We start from the raw sequence: 13,772 nt of genomic DNA on the forward strand, positions 1-13,772 counted from the left end.
ATAAAGGTAAAAATAATAAAAAAAATCTTTGTATTAAAATTATTGATAAATAACAAATTTTAAATAAATTATATGTGGCAACGTTGTCTAATAATCGTGGTCGCAATAGAATTCTAGATCTAATTAGATCTACAATAAAAATAAATTATTTTTGAAACGGTTTCCTAAGAAATAGTGTTCAGTGCAAAATTGTAATTTTTTGATGAATTTTAATTTGTTTAGCAAATTTAAAAATAATTATTCACTATTGTGTTAGGACACGATTTTTTAGTGTGAAACATAAAGACATTAAAAAATAATGAAGACTGAAGAAGTTGATTAAATAAATTTGAAGCTCCAGATTTTTAAAAATATATCTTTAGGAATTTTTTATGATTTTTCGTGTCAGTTTTTGAGCACCTTGTATAATTAATATTTAAACATACAAACTGAAAATTAAAACATTAAAAATTATAACATATAAAATTACATACCTATACCAAAATTTGAACATATTAAAAAATATACAGGGTCGCTAAAATGTATGGATAGAGATAATTGAAATTTGGTATATACTTAAGAGTATATAAATTCTATCGTTTGAGATGTTAATCAAAAATTTTATCTTTATTTGTTCTTAGGATTCAAGACTAGCTTGATTTTTTTAAATGACAACAATGGTCAAATATAATATTTTTAAGAAGAGCATTTTTTTCTGAGTTTTGTTGTGTAATAGATGATACCTTAATTTAACCGAAACTTTAAAAAATTTCGTACTAATAAAATTTTGAAAAATGTAAAATTTTGTAAGCATTAGAAATGTTGTCTTTATCTATCGTTAGCTCTTTGTAGCTTAAACATTGATCAAAAAATAAGTAAAGCTAAGAAATAATTGTTAAAATAACACTTTTAACGGAAAAAGAGCACGTTTTAATTAAACAAATTAAACACGAAATACATGATGTTCGTGCTACAAATAAAGATGTTCAAAATTATTTCCGCTAATTTCTTGGCTTTCTGTGTTCATGAACAACCAGAATGAGATTTTTTCGCTCAGTTTTACTTAAATGTACTATTGCTAAACTAATTATTGCACACAAGTTTAATTTTTGGCTGATATACAAATGACGATCGCTAATAACAGTATTTTTTAAGCCAACTGTTTTTTTTTACTTATTGATAAAAATAAAGGTTGGTATTATGTTACATCACTGATTCAAAAAAATATGCTTTTCTAAAAATTATTAAATTTGACCTCTCGTATCATTAAAAAAACAAGTTAGTCTTTTATTTTCAAAATAAAAGACGACTGAGATTTGAAAAAGCTCTCTGATGGTAAAATTTAAACACTTTTACTGTTTCTCAAATTCCAAAGTGTTGCTGTTAAACCGTTTTGAAAATATTTAACTGTATCCATACTTTTTAGCGACTTTGTATAATAAATAAAATATGTGGTTATTAATAATTAATGAACAAGTAAAATATAAAACGCACAATATGGATTTATTATATTAATGATAAATTGAAACATTGCAAATTGAGAATTGTTTTTAGTAAGATTAAATTATAATCAAATTATAATAAATTATTGAAACTGATTGAACTATTATTATACTTAACAATTAAACATACTACCTGATAATTAAATGTAACATACAAAAAAATATAATTAATAAAGTGTCTAGTTGTTAATAATTTATAACTGAAACCTTGCAAATTGAGAAAATTTTATTTAAATGAAACTATAAAGTAATACTAACTTATGATAAAAATGTAACAAATTATTGATACTGTAACCATGTAGAAATATGAAATAAGATAAAATAATGACAAGATTGTTACAACAAATCGCATAAAATGTAGTATTCTATTGTATTTTTATGTTCGCTGATTGAAAATGTTTGTTTTTGAAATAAATTTTTCTTTTTTTAATATGTTTAGTAAGTTTATTTTTTTATATGTCATGTTTAATTATAAGGTGGTATGTTTAATAGTTAATTATAATAAAATATAATTAAGATATAATATGACTATAACAGATCAATCAGTTTCAATAATTTGTTATAATGTGATCATAGTTTAATTTTACTAAAAAAATTCTCACTTTGCAATGTTTCAATTTTTCATTAATATTATTAATTTATATTTTGCGTTTTATGTTTTAATTGTTTATTAATTATTAATAAGTATACAGAGTTGTTAGAAAAGTAGGGATACAGTTAAATTTTATAAAAACTATTTATCAAAACTTATTGAAATTTGGTATGTGCGTAAGTGTATATAAATTTCATGGTTTCAGATTTTTATCAAATTTCTATGTCAATTTATTCCTATGATACAAGGTTAACTTGATTTTTTTCAATGGCAAAAGTCGTCAGATTTAATGTTAAGAAGAGCATTTTTTCTGAGTTTTATAGTGTAATGCATGCATATCTTAATTTAAACTTAAAAAAACTTAAAAACAGAAACTTAAAAAATCGAATTAATAAAGTTTTAAAAAGTGTAAAATTCTGTTAGTCCTGGAAATGTTATCGTTATCTATCGTTAGTTCTTTGTTGCATAAACATTATCAAAAAACACGTTTTAATAAAAAAAAATGTTTCGCACAGTTTTACTTAAATGTACCATTGTTAAACTAATTATTGCACACAAGATTAATTTTTTGGTTAATATACAAGTGACAGATCGCTAATAACAGTATTTTCAAAACCAACTTATAGTTATGCTTTTCTAGAAAAGCATAAATAATAAATAAATAATAAATAATAATAAATAATAAGTGGAAATAGAGAATTCCATTTTTGAATTTTATTTTTGTTTACTTTTTAATTAAAATATTGGTGGGTATTATGTTACAGCACTGAATTTAGAAAAAAATGCTGTTTTAAAAATCACTAAATTTGACTTTTTGTGCCGTTAAAAAAATCAAGTTAGCTTTGTATATTCAAAAAAGAAATGACGATAGAAATTTGAAAAAGCTGTCAGATGATAGAATTTAAACATTTTTAACAGTGTCCCAAATTAGAACCTTTTCTGTTAAAACGTTGTAAAAATATTTAATATTATTTTTGGTTATATTTTAAGTATAAATAAGAGAGGGAGGAAAGGTTTGATTTCTTTTTTCTCCGATGTTTTGATATAAGACACATTTCCCACCAAAATAAGTTTTGTAATTGTTTTAACCAAATGTGTGATTTGTGATTATCGTAGAGTTCTTGATAATGCCGTATAGGCAAAACTAGTCGAATTAAACATTAAACATACAAAGAAAGCCATGATTCCAATTATTTCATAACCTTAACTTTCACCTTTTTTTATTGTTTGGAGGGTGGATAAAACTGGCTCAGAATCCCAGGTTTGCCAAACTTTTGTCAATTACTTCCTGGACACTTCGTATTAATTACCACTCCACCTTCATCTTAATTACTCACTTCGTCGCTGGGAGCCTCTCTGTAATCGCCGAAAGACGTCGTAATTACACTTTTTTCGTGTGGCCTTTCGTAAAAAAATCTTCTCATCATTCCCTCGCCGAAAAAAGAGAAATAACCTGTCCTCCCATCGCAACCAGTTACAGTTTTTCATCAGGCAGCCACCCAGTAGGCGCAACCCTTTCAACTCTCCTATTATTTTTACCTATTCATTTGCATACCGTGAAATGTTAATTCCTATTTCACATCCGCATTCAGGCCGGTTTTTTGTTTTTTTCTCCTCGTCGAAGTCTCTCAAGACCGTGTGTACATTTCTCCCTCTTGCGACCCCTGCAGTCACAAAGAACATCTTTCATTACGGAATGAATGCCTCGTGTTAAACAATGGACCGCGCCAAGGGATGAAGATTCGACACATTATTATTAAAGAGGCGACTGTTTCGCATATTTTCTCTCCCATTTGCTCCCAATTTGGGCTATTGTGTGTTTTGTCACTCGAAACCGTCAATTAATTGACTAATTTCATTTAGCTTGTTTAAATTTTTTATGGCCAAATTAAACGTTGATTTAGTGTCGTCTTTAGAACGACAAATTTCAGGATTTTGTGTTACAACTCGTTGACGGTTTATTATTTTTTTAATTAGATTTTGAGCCGTTTAATGACAAATAAACGTCGTTGGGGGAATTGCTGCAGTCACGTGGATAATAAATCAATGCCTAAGGTGCGGTTTAGAACAAATTTAATGAAAGAGCGAGGGTTTTAAAGGTGATGATGATTTATGGCAGGTGACCGCTTTTACATATGTATTTTTTTAATTAATGGATGGTGAAGGAGCAGTTCCTGCTGAGGAGTGTTAGTTGCAGGATTTATGGTCGTAAATTAGAGGATTGGAGTAATTGATTTTTAAAACGGAGGGAAAAGTTCGGATCTTTACGTCATTCCAAAATTTTATTGTTTGATTATAACTTTAAATTCTCATAATTTACTATATGAACTAAATTAACTTTTTTGTTGTTATTATTATAATCAAGGAAAAAATTACAGCAACTGACCAAAATTCCACTGAAATGATATAAGAGACATCGACGTTGCGTTAAAATAATGGTTAATAAAACTTAAAGCGATTTTGCAAAAATTTATACGGATATCTAAACTTTCCGATTTGGTGGAAAAAGCAGTGCTTGTTTTTCTGTTGAGAGCACTGTTTCCAATCTATAACAAAAAACTCTTTTGTCGCAAAGCGTTATAAAACACTTTTTTACGCAGAAGTTAATTATTTTTCCAATCATTTTTTTAACAATTTATTTGCTGCAATAACATCAAGTAATTTTGTAATGGAAATTATGGGCGGCTGTGACATTTTTGGATAGCTTATTTTTTCTGATTTAATATGTCTATTTGTGTAATATATTTTTTTCAAATATTTAAAAAAAACATAACAATTTGCTTTTTCTTTATAGAAGGTCACAAGAAAATTTTGATTTTTAATTAAAACCATGAAAAAAATTATTCAAAACCGCATAATAAATTATTATTAGATCAAACGTTTGGCGATTAGTAAAAATTATTTGTTTTTAGATTTAAAATAGCAAGGTTAAATAGTCATTTTATTTTGTAATTAAACATGAAATGTCGGAAGAAGAAAAAACATGATTAGTTCCAATCAATAAGATTTTATTTTACAAAAAAATGTCAATCTAAACACCAAAATTACATCTAATCTGCATTAAAAAAATTCATAACATTAAAATATTAAAAGATGGTGAAACATCATTTTCATTGTCATAGCCAACTATGACTTCTATTTAAAAAATACAATTTTATATACAGGCTGTTCTAAAGTCTACAAAATAAAAATATTTGTATTATACACAGGGTGTTGTATACAGGGTGGTGAACTAAAGTTATATTTTTTATTGGAACAACCTATATATTTTTGCATAATTAACTATTATGGGTCTATCTCTTTTTGTTTTGAAATTATTCAACTTTTCGTTAAAAAAACAGTTCTCGAAAAATTACTGCGAAGTCGCCTACGAATATTTTTTGATAAATTTGCAAGAGAAATAAAACTAAAAAAAATAAAAATAAAACTTTTACTTGAAAGACGCAAGTGAAAACGCAAAAAGTTGAATAACTCATTTTTTTCAAATGGAACACCATGTATTTTTTTACACGTATCGATAGTATTTTTATAAGCTTTCGAACGATATGCTTCAATTTTTTTTTGTTTTTTAATTATTTTATTATTAATATTTGATGAGTAAAATTTATTTATGTATCAAGTATTAATTACATTATTAATGTAATTAGTCACATTAGTACATAGTAAAAAATAAATTACCATTTGAGGTATCAGAGTCTATAGGGTAACAAATGTTCTTATATTAAAATATTTTTTTCGAAAAATTTTGAAAAATGTTTTAAATTTCCTATGCAAACCATTCATCATTAGAAAGTTTATGCAAAATGCTATCGACACATGTAAAAAAATACATGGTGTTCCATTTGAAAAAAAAGAGTTATAAATTTTTTGCGTTTGGGCACACCCTGCCCATTATCTGAGTGTCGACTATTTGCTCAAACTGCAAGGTGTACTTAGTTTTTCTGTGGCAAATTTGTTGGAAAATAGTCATTTGCGACTTCGTAGGGTCACCATCTATTACATCTAAACGAATGGCTAGAAAAAATCGCTGATAACATTACTTTTAGTTGAATTTTCTTGGCGTGGAAATTAACTAAAAAACAAAGTTTACAAACGTTTATTTGAAACGCTACGCGTTTCAACCACAATGTGGTTATTCTTAGGTGAGAATTTTCTGCAAAAATAATGTGCCTGATAATGTTTCAAATGTGTATCTTTTATAATAAAGAAGATACCTATGAATTTTTTTAACTTTTGTTTATAAGTCGAAAACAAAAGACAATTATTTTCTCAAAAAGCGGACTCGAGAATGTGTTACTCGTTTTTCTCTAAACCTCTTAGTTTCGGAGATCTTCAATTCGGACATTAAAAATGCACCACCCTGTATATTCGTATGCTATTGAAAACAAAATGTTCATTAAGTTTAATGTTGTTAATTAAAAGTATAGCTAAAGAGGTTTACAAAAGTTTTGTAACATCACAACTTTAACATTAAAGAGCTTTAGGGGTTACAAAAAAATGGAGTTTTAAATAATGTATAACAAAGAGTAAAGATCTAGGTAATTTTTTAAAGGACTTTAACAAACAGTAGTCGTTCGTTAACAGTTTGAAACATTTTTACAAACAAGGTACTTAAAAATATTCCAGAACAGATTAAGAAAAAAGTGATTACACAGATCTTCAAAAGGTTTTTTCTTATGCCCTGGTTTTATTTAAATTAAGAGGCAAAGCAAATACAGATAAATAAATTGTACCTACTTATTTGATTTTTTTTTATAATTATATAAAGAATTATTTTTAAAACTTTCAACGGTTCAATTATTCAAGCAACTGTGAGTCGGAGTTTTTGTGAAAACACGAACTATATCTTGATGAACAAAAAATTAAAATTTATGTTTCGGAGGGGATTTAAATGAATTTTTTTGGATTTGTGGTTGAGCAAGAATGTAACATATGCTACAATTTGTTTTTTATTTAATGTAAATGAGCATAACGTATAAAATCTTTTTTATATGAATTTTGATTAGTTAGCGCTAACCTATTTTTTGCCCAATTGGCAGAATTAATTGCCCAATTTTGCGTTTAATACCAAGTTATAAATCTGTGCATTATCGCCATCGGCACGCAGAAAATTGCGGCATTCCCACATCCGCCAAGCAGTCTGCAAAGGGTCTCCGCATAAATAGCCGATTCCGGGCGACCACACAAAGCCCACATAAAGGATATCCTTCCATTGTCCATCCACCATCTGATTGTAATTATAACGGACTTGAAAAAGTTTTTTTCATTATTAGTAATCTCGGTATGCAGATACGGCACAAAGGTGGACCACGGTTGCTAAGCAGGAAACAATAAAATGCCCTTTTTATAAATCGTTGACCGGTGTTGTGAAAGGGTTGAGGGTCATTTATGGGCACGCTTCGGACTTTAATGTGCGCATTCAACCCTCTAAAAGGACCTCAGATGTTTGACAAACATTCCGGGTTTTTTACGTGCCGCATATGGCCTACGACGGGTCATTTTTTGTAAGTTTCGGTTAATAGCGAAATATTAATTTGCATTCATTCATCATCCAGGTGCCAAAAAATATTTATTCTAATTAAACAAGACACTTCGTGACGCGAGCTAAATAAGACGCGAGAACAACAGAGCGCCAAATTTGGAATCTTAATTGACGTTTGTGGACTAATTTATATTGAAATTTCGCTGGTACACGTGCTCGTTATTTTTTTCAAATTTTTTTTATCGAGAGTATGAGCGGAAATTTGTAATCTAGATTAAATTTGCAGGTGCTTCTATTTTTGGTCAAAAAATTGAAACATTTCAAATTTTGTCAGACATGTCATTAGTGACAGCCGACTCCTAGATAAATGACTGTTTATTTGTCCACTGACACCTAATTCCGAGACTATTAACGAATTTACATACTTGAGATAATTTGAAATGCTAACAAATAGGTACAACCTGTCGAAGAAACAAACGTATGGCAGGTCAAGAAATGAGTTGGTTTTTTGAGAGTTTGTAACCAGGCCGTCCAATTAATTTTTGTGTTTGTGTTCCGTCGGGCGCTGCTCCAGTTGCATCACCTCGTGAATAATAATTAAGCTTTGGTCCATAACTAGAAACTATAACCGGTGCCGTATGCAAATGAATGGTACAATAGGAACCTGCAAAAAATCTCGTCACGTTGACACACTGTTGTTCTTAAATACAAAAGCGTATGCAAAACAGCCGGGTTTTGTCCCGCGATCAATTCTCACGGACCTCTCTTTTATTTTTTTCGCTTCGGTTTAATTAAACGCGCGGGGATGAAAAGTAAGGCAATTGTCGTCGGCCGATTTCTTCTTGAAGGGGTTAAAACTGGTCGAGAGGTCCACCACCTCTTGTGTGGTGATGGGATGAGGGGAACGTAACGCTTAATTTGGACAGTCCGATAGAGAGCGAGTGGCTAACGGGTCACTCTGATGGTCCGGCTATTAATATTCATGGTACCGTTCAAGGTTCATCGGATTTATTGGTGTTGGAGAGGCAGTGAGGTGATGTGTGGGTTATGGAGTGTGTGTGAAACGGGGAAAATTTGAGTGATGATGATACGGGTTGTTGGATGAATTTAAAACGAAGAAAAATTCAAGAAAGTGTCAAGAGAACTTTCTGATTTATTGTGCATTTTTAAACATTTTCTAATGTTGCTATGTACTGCGTGATTTTTTTAGTTCTGTATGGTCGCCGAAGTAATTTAATTTTTGCGTTTTTTTTTGAGTTTGGCTCTTAATACATATTAGAAAAGTTAACATTTTGGTACCAATTTGTTTTGTCTCAGATTCCATCAAATTTCGTTACCTGTACGATTACTACTAGTACTATTTTGTGATTTACTATTATCGGAATTATTGGAATAAAGTATTCAGGAGATACAAATTTTGTAAAAATTGCATTTTTGACAAATTTTCTGATATAGAAGAAAATGTAAAAATTTTGAAAATATATTTCTATATTTGTACAGGATGTCTCATCGAGTGTATAAAGTCTATTGTTCACCACTACATGTTAAAAAATTTTTTTCATAATCTGTAGATACTAACCCTCTGCATATTTCAAATATACGGAGTGTTTTAGAAATGAGCAACAATTCAAACTTATGTTTTTTAATGCAGCACCTAAAATTTTATTTTATTTTTGGACATAACTTTTCATATTGATGATATTGATCTACACTTTTATTAGTCGATTCTGCTTAATTTTTGAATAGAATAATTAGATTTTTTTGACGAAAACTTAAAAAGAAATTATTACACAAAAACTAAAATCTTAGAATAGTAGGGCTTCCACCACTTTAAAAAAAAAGGTTCAAACTTAAATCTGTATCAATCGTTTAGCGCATTGCAATTAGAAACGTAGAACAGTTATGAAGTTTGCTGAAGAGTTGAATAACTTGAAAAAGTTAAACGGAACTCACTATTTTTTGTTTTTGCTTTTCAAAGATTATTAAATTGTTTGTCTAAAAACATAAAGTTTCAAATGTTTAAAGTTAATAATTAAAAAGATATTAAATTTAGATATTATTTATGAGCATTGTTGTTACCTACATAAATCAATTATATAACCACAGCAAGTAGCAACATCACCACGCATCATGTGTTAGTTAATACGAGGATTTAAAAAATTTCCAATAAATAAATTATAAAAATTTTCGATATTTTATTGTAAAGAATGACGATTATGGCCTAATATTAAAGTTATTATTAGCTGAAAATTTCACTTTTCGAATACTGAAACAATAGTTAATAGGTTTTAATGATTTGTTTAATGTTTTAAGTTAAAAAAAATTGAGATAGACTATTTAATTTTGATGCAAAAATGGGTGTTATTTCATTTAAAAGTTTAAGTTATTCATCTTTTATTGATTTTGTATTTTTTAATTGTAGTGAGCTAAAAAATATTATATTCTTAAAGTTTAAACATTCTTCTTTAAGGTGGTGAAACTCCAATTTTTCTAGGAACCTTAGTTTTTGAATAATAAAGTTTAAAAGCGTGTTTTTGTTAAAAAAGTTAAAATATCTCAAAAACTAAACAAAATCGACTAATAAAAGTCAATTATTAGTTTTAAAAGCTACATTCAAAAATGCAAAAAATGAAAGGTGTTCTATAAATACTTTGTATTGTAGTTAATTTTAGAAACAATTTGTATATTTGGAAATAATTTTGAATGAAACAGAGGGTTACTATCAATGGGTTATGGAAAAAAATAATTAATTTTTTAATATGTAGAAGCCAATAATGGGCTTTACCATTTCATGTAGGACACCTGTATATTTTATAATGGCAAGTTATGTATGACATTTTTACATTTGTAGATACGATAATATTTGCATAATTCGCGCTTCATTAGAATGATGTAATTTTTATTGTCTCAAGACAACTTGGGGTTTATTTGATTTTTAAATTTTTTTAGTCATAATGGATACCGACTTTTCATTTTGCTTTTTTTAAGGACAACGGAGAAGAAACTTTTAAATACTTTACAAAAAAATCAGATTTTTTATAGTTATCTAATGCCTAATAATAATTTGGACCATAGAATCTACAAATTGAGTTTTCTAAATGTGGATTTTCTAGTTCTGGTACAATACGCTTTGTGGTTTAATCATCATAATTAGTTATTTGTTTTTTTTATTAATTCTATTTACATTATTTTTATTATTTGAAATATGAGTTATTTTTTAGCATTTAAAATTTGTTGAATATAATTGAATTTTTTTGTCGTTTCTATGATTAGGTATACCGGGTGTATCAGAAATACGTCTTAATTTTAACAGGTAACGGAGCTTAACAAATTAAACATTGTTTCTGTTTGTAATTTTTCAATAAAAGTTTCAGAAATTTACTTAAAATTTGAAAAAAATAACATATCGAAACGTGTAACCGACTATAGGTACAAAAATAACCGTGCCGAACTATTTTCGTTGTGATAGTTTAAAACAATAATGAAAATTGTTTCTACGAATATAAAAATAATACAAACTAATTATTAAACATTGACCGACTTGTTTGCACAAAAGAAAGGAAGAAAACAGTGAAAATAATAAATGAGAATTTTGCAAAATGTTATTTAGAAAAGTGGTTGTACTTGATGAGTTTTAGTACGTGGTAAAATTAACATATGTATGCTGTATATTTTCTTAAGTACTTTCTAAAAAAAACATTTTCAATAATTGTGCAAGATTTGTGTTGTGGCTAATTTGTTTTTTTATATTTTTTGAGAAGTATTTTTTTTGAGCTTTTGAAATCGCTTTGGAAACATTTCATAACAGTTGCTTTGTTGTGTTGAATTTAAATTTTATTCCTACTTTTTATTTTGATTAAATTCATATTAAATATTTTTTTTCGTTGACCGTTTTTAATGTTTTAAAGTATTAATTAATGATTTTGTCTAAAAAGGATGCATTTATGAATGTCGTTAATGACTTTTGTTTGTAATTTTGACCTTCAAACATTTGATTTCTGCTTTATTGAAAGAAACTGGACACAATTTACACAGAAATATCAGCCGGCTTAAAAAAATACAAAAATTACATGTCACACATAATAACTTACTTCTTTTAAATTATCTACATAGCCTACAATTGAGTATTAGGTATCAACAAATTTTCACTGTTCTTCTCGCATTTAATTTACAGTAAATTTTTATCACAATTGTTAAATTTGAAATTGAAGTCAAATATAGTGCACTGAAAAAAAATAAAGTAAAAATTAGAAAAATACAAAGTTTGCGGTTACCTAAATTATATTATTAAAAAAACTTGCTCTCGGTAATTGCTTTCATTAATTAATTAATTAAGTAAATATTCGATAAGTAAATAAATTTATTTTATTTTTTTATTATTTTATTACAGCGTGTTTATTATTTTTGTCATTGCTTGTCTTGACTGTTTTTCATAGCTAAATTTGGTCTTCAAAATCTCTGACACAGAATACTTAATTAAATTACTGGAATTTGATTTCACAGCACTAGATTTAGATATTTAGATGAATAAAATTTTTAATGAAGCACGTTCATTTGATAAAGTTTTTCTAAAAGAGCGAATAATAAGCTCTGATGAGGAAATGTGATAAAATTTCTGTGCGAATATTTACTAATGAAGAAATATCAACACTGAACTTGTTCATTAAAAGCTAAAGTTAGATTGAATTTGGTTGGAAAATTTCAGATGTCAAAATACTCAATTTTGGGGTTTTGTCTTGAGCGAATGCACCATTTTGTCGAGGTCCTTGTTACTCTTGTCGGAAAAATCTCATCCCCTCGCTCCTCGTTTCGTCCATGATGGATGCCTATAACGATAAAAGCTCTATTACTTGGAGCTAATGCACTGTGGCCCATAAATTAAATTAATCGCCAAACATTTTATTTTTCATTTCATTTGTACCTTGTTCATGTTCTTATTTATCGCCCGATAAAAAAATCTTTTCTTCCACCCTCGCTGCAACCGTCGTTCCGTCGAATTAGCGAACGCGTCCCCTCGTTTCTTTCGAATTTTTTTTATTATTAAATTATTTTAATTGAAGCCGGCATTGTTCTATTCCCACTCCACTGATTCCCCGTTAACGTCAATAGGGATTAAGGGCCGGTCTTAATTTAAAACAAGACTTAATCTGTCAGAGACATGCCGTAATAAAAATGGAATTTGCTCTCATAATTACATTTTTTTTCCGCGATATTGTGTTTCACGGTGAGCAGATGGTGCGTGCGATATTATCGAATAATTTAACAACAACATGTTAAACAGGATACGCGATTTTTTTCTCCTTTTGCCTCGTGTGGAGGAAAATATTTGTGAGGCCCCCCTGTGATCACGAAATCAATTGGGTCCCGATCAGGTAGATCGGCAGGTATAAAAATATTTATTGACTCGAGTGGTCGGCACGTGCCACTATTGATGATGATGGTTCTGTAACACTTGTTCGGGAATTTTTTTGGCTCGCGTTGTGTGGGGCTTTCGAGCACAGAATTCGGGAGATAATGACGAGAATTACTCCGATAAGGATTAACCGAAAATGGCAACGGTTGTGGAAGCGAGTGATTTTTTGCGGATTCGATTCGGATTGTTTACCGTGTAAATGAGCTCCACCGTGTCTATTGGGTAAATAGGGTTTGTTGTTCGTACGAATAGACACGTTTCTCGAGTTGGGTGGAAAAACCGAAGAGGTTACTTTGTAGTCAAAATATTGGAAAAGGGGAGTAATTGACACGGTACGTTTAGGAGATAAATAAAGTTAATTACAGCTTTTAAGTGGTTTTCGTTAATTACAACGGATCATTTTCGTTCATTTAAAATAGATACGATCAAACTTAATTACGATTTTTTATCTACATTTTTTATTTAAATCATTATTTTTGTTTTTAAATTACAACTATCACAAGCCCTACCAATCCAGATGTGTTTAAAAATAAAGGCATCCATTAGTAAATTTCTATTTTAATAACAAATAAAACCGCATTTTGTAACAGTAGTAACATTGCTGAATATGTTTTGCCTAAATTGATGTGTTCAATTAAATGCCAAATTATTTAAGAAAAAAAAAGGATAATTTGTGGGATAAGAACAACATAGATGAGCAAGGATCTAGTTTCAAAGTCTTTTCTTCATTTTTTTAAAACGTAAGATAAATGAGGCTTCTGGTGCAATTTTTACCGCAGAATTTTAACATAAAATTGTTTTGAA

The sequence above is a fragment of the Tribolium castaneum genome, chromosome 1 (genome assembly GCF_031307605.1).
Source record: "Tribolium castaneum strain GA2 chromosome 1, icTriCast1.1, whole genome shotgun sequence".
Lineage (NCBI taxonomy): Eukaryota > Metazoa > Arthropoda > Insecta > Coleoptera > Tenebrionidae > Tribolium > Tribolium castaneum.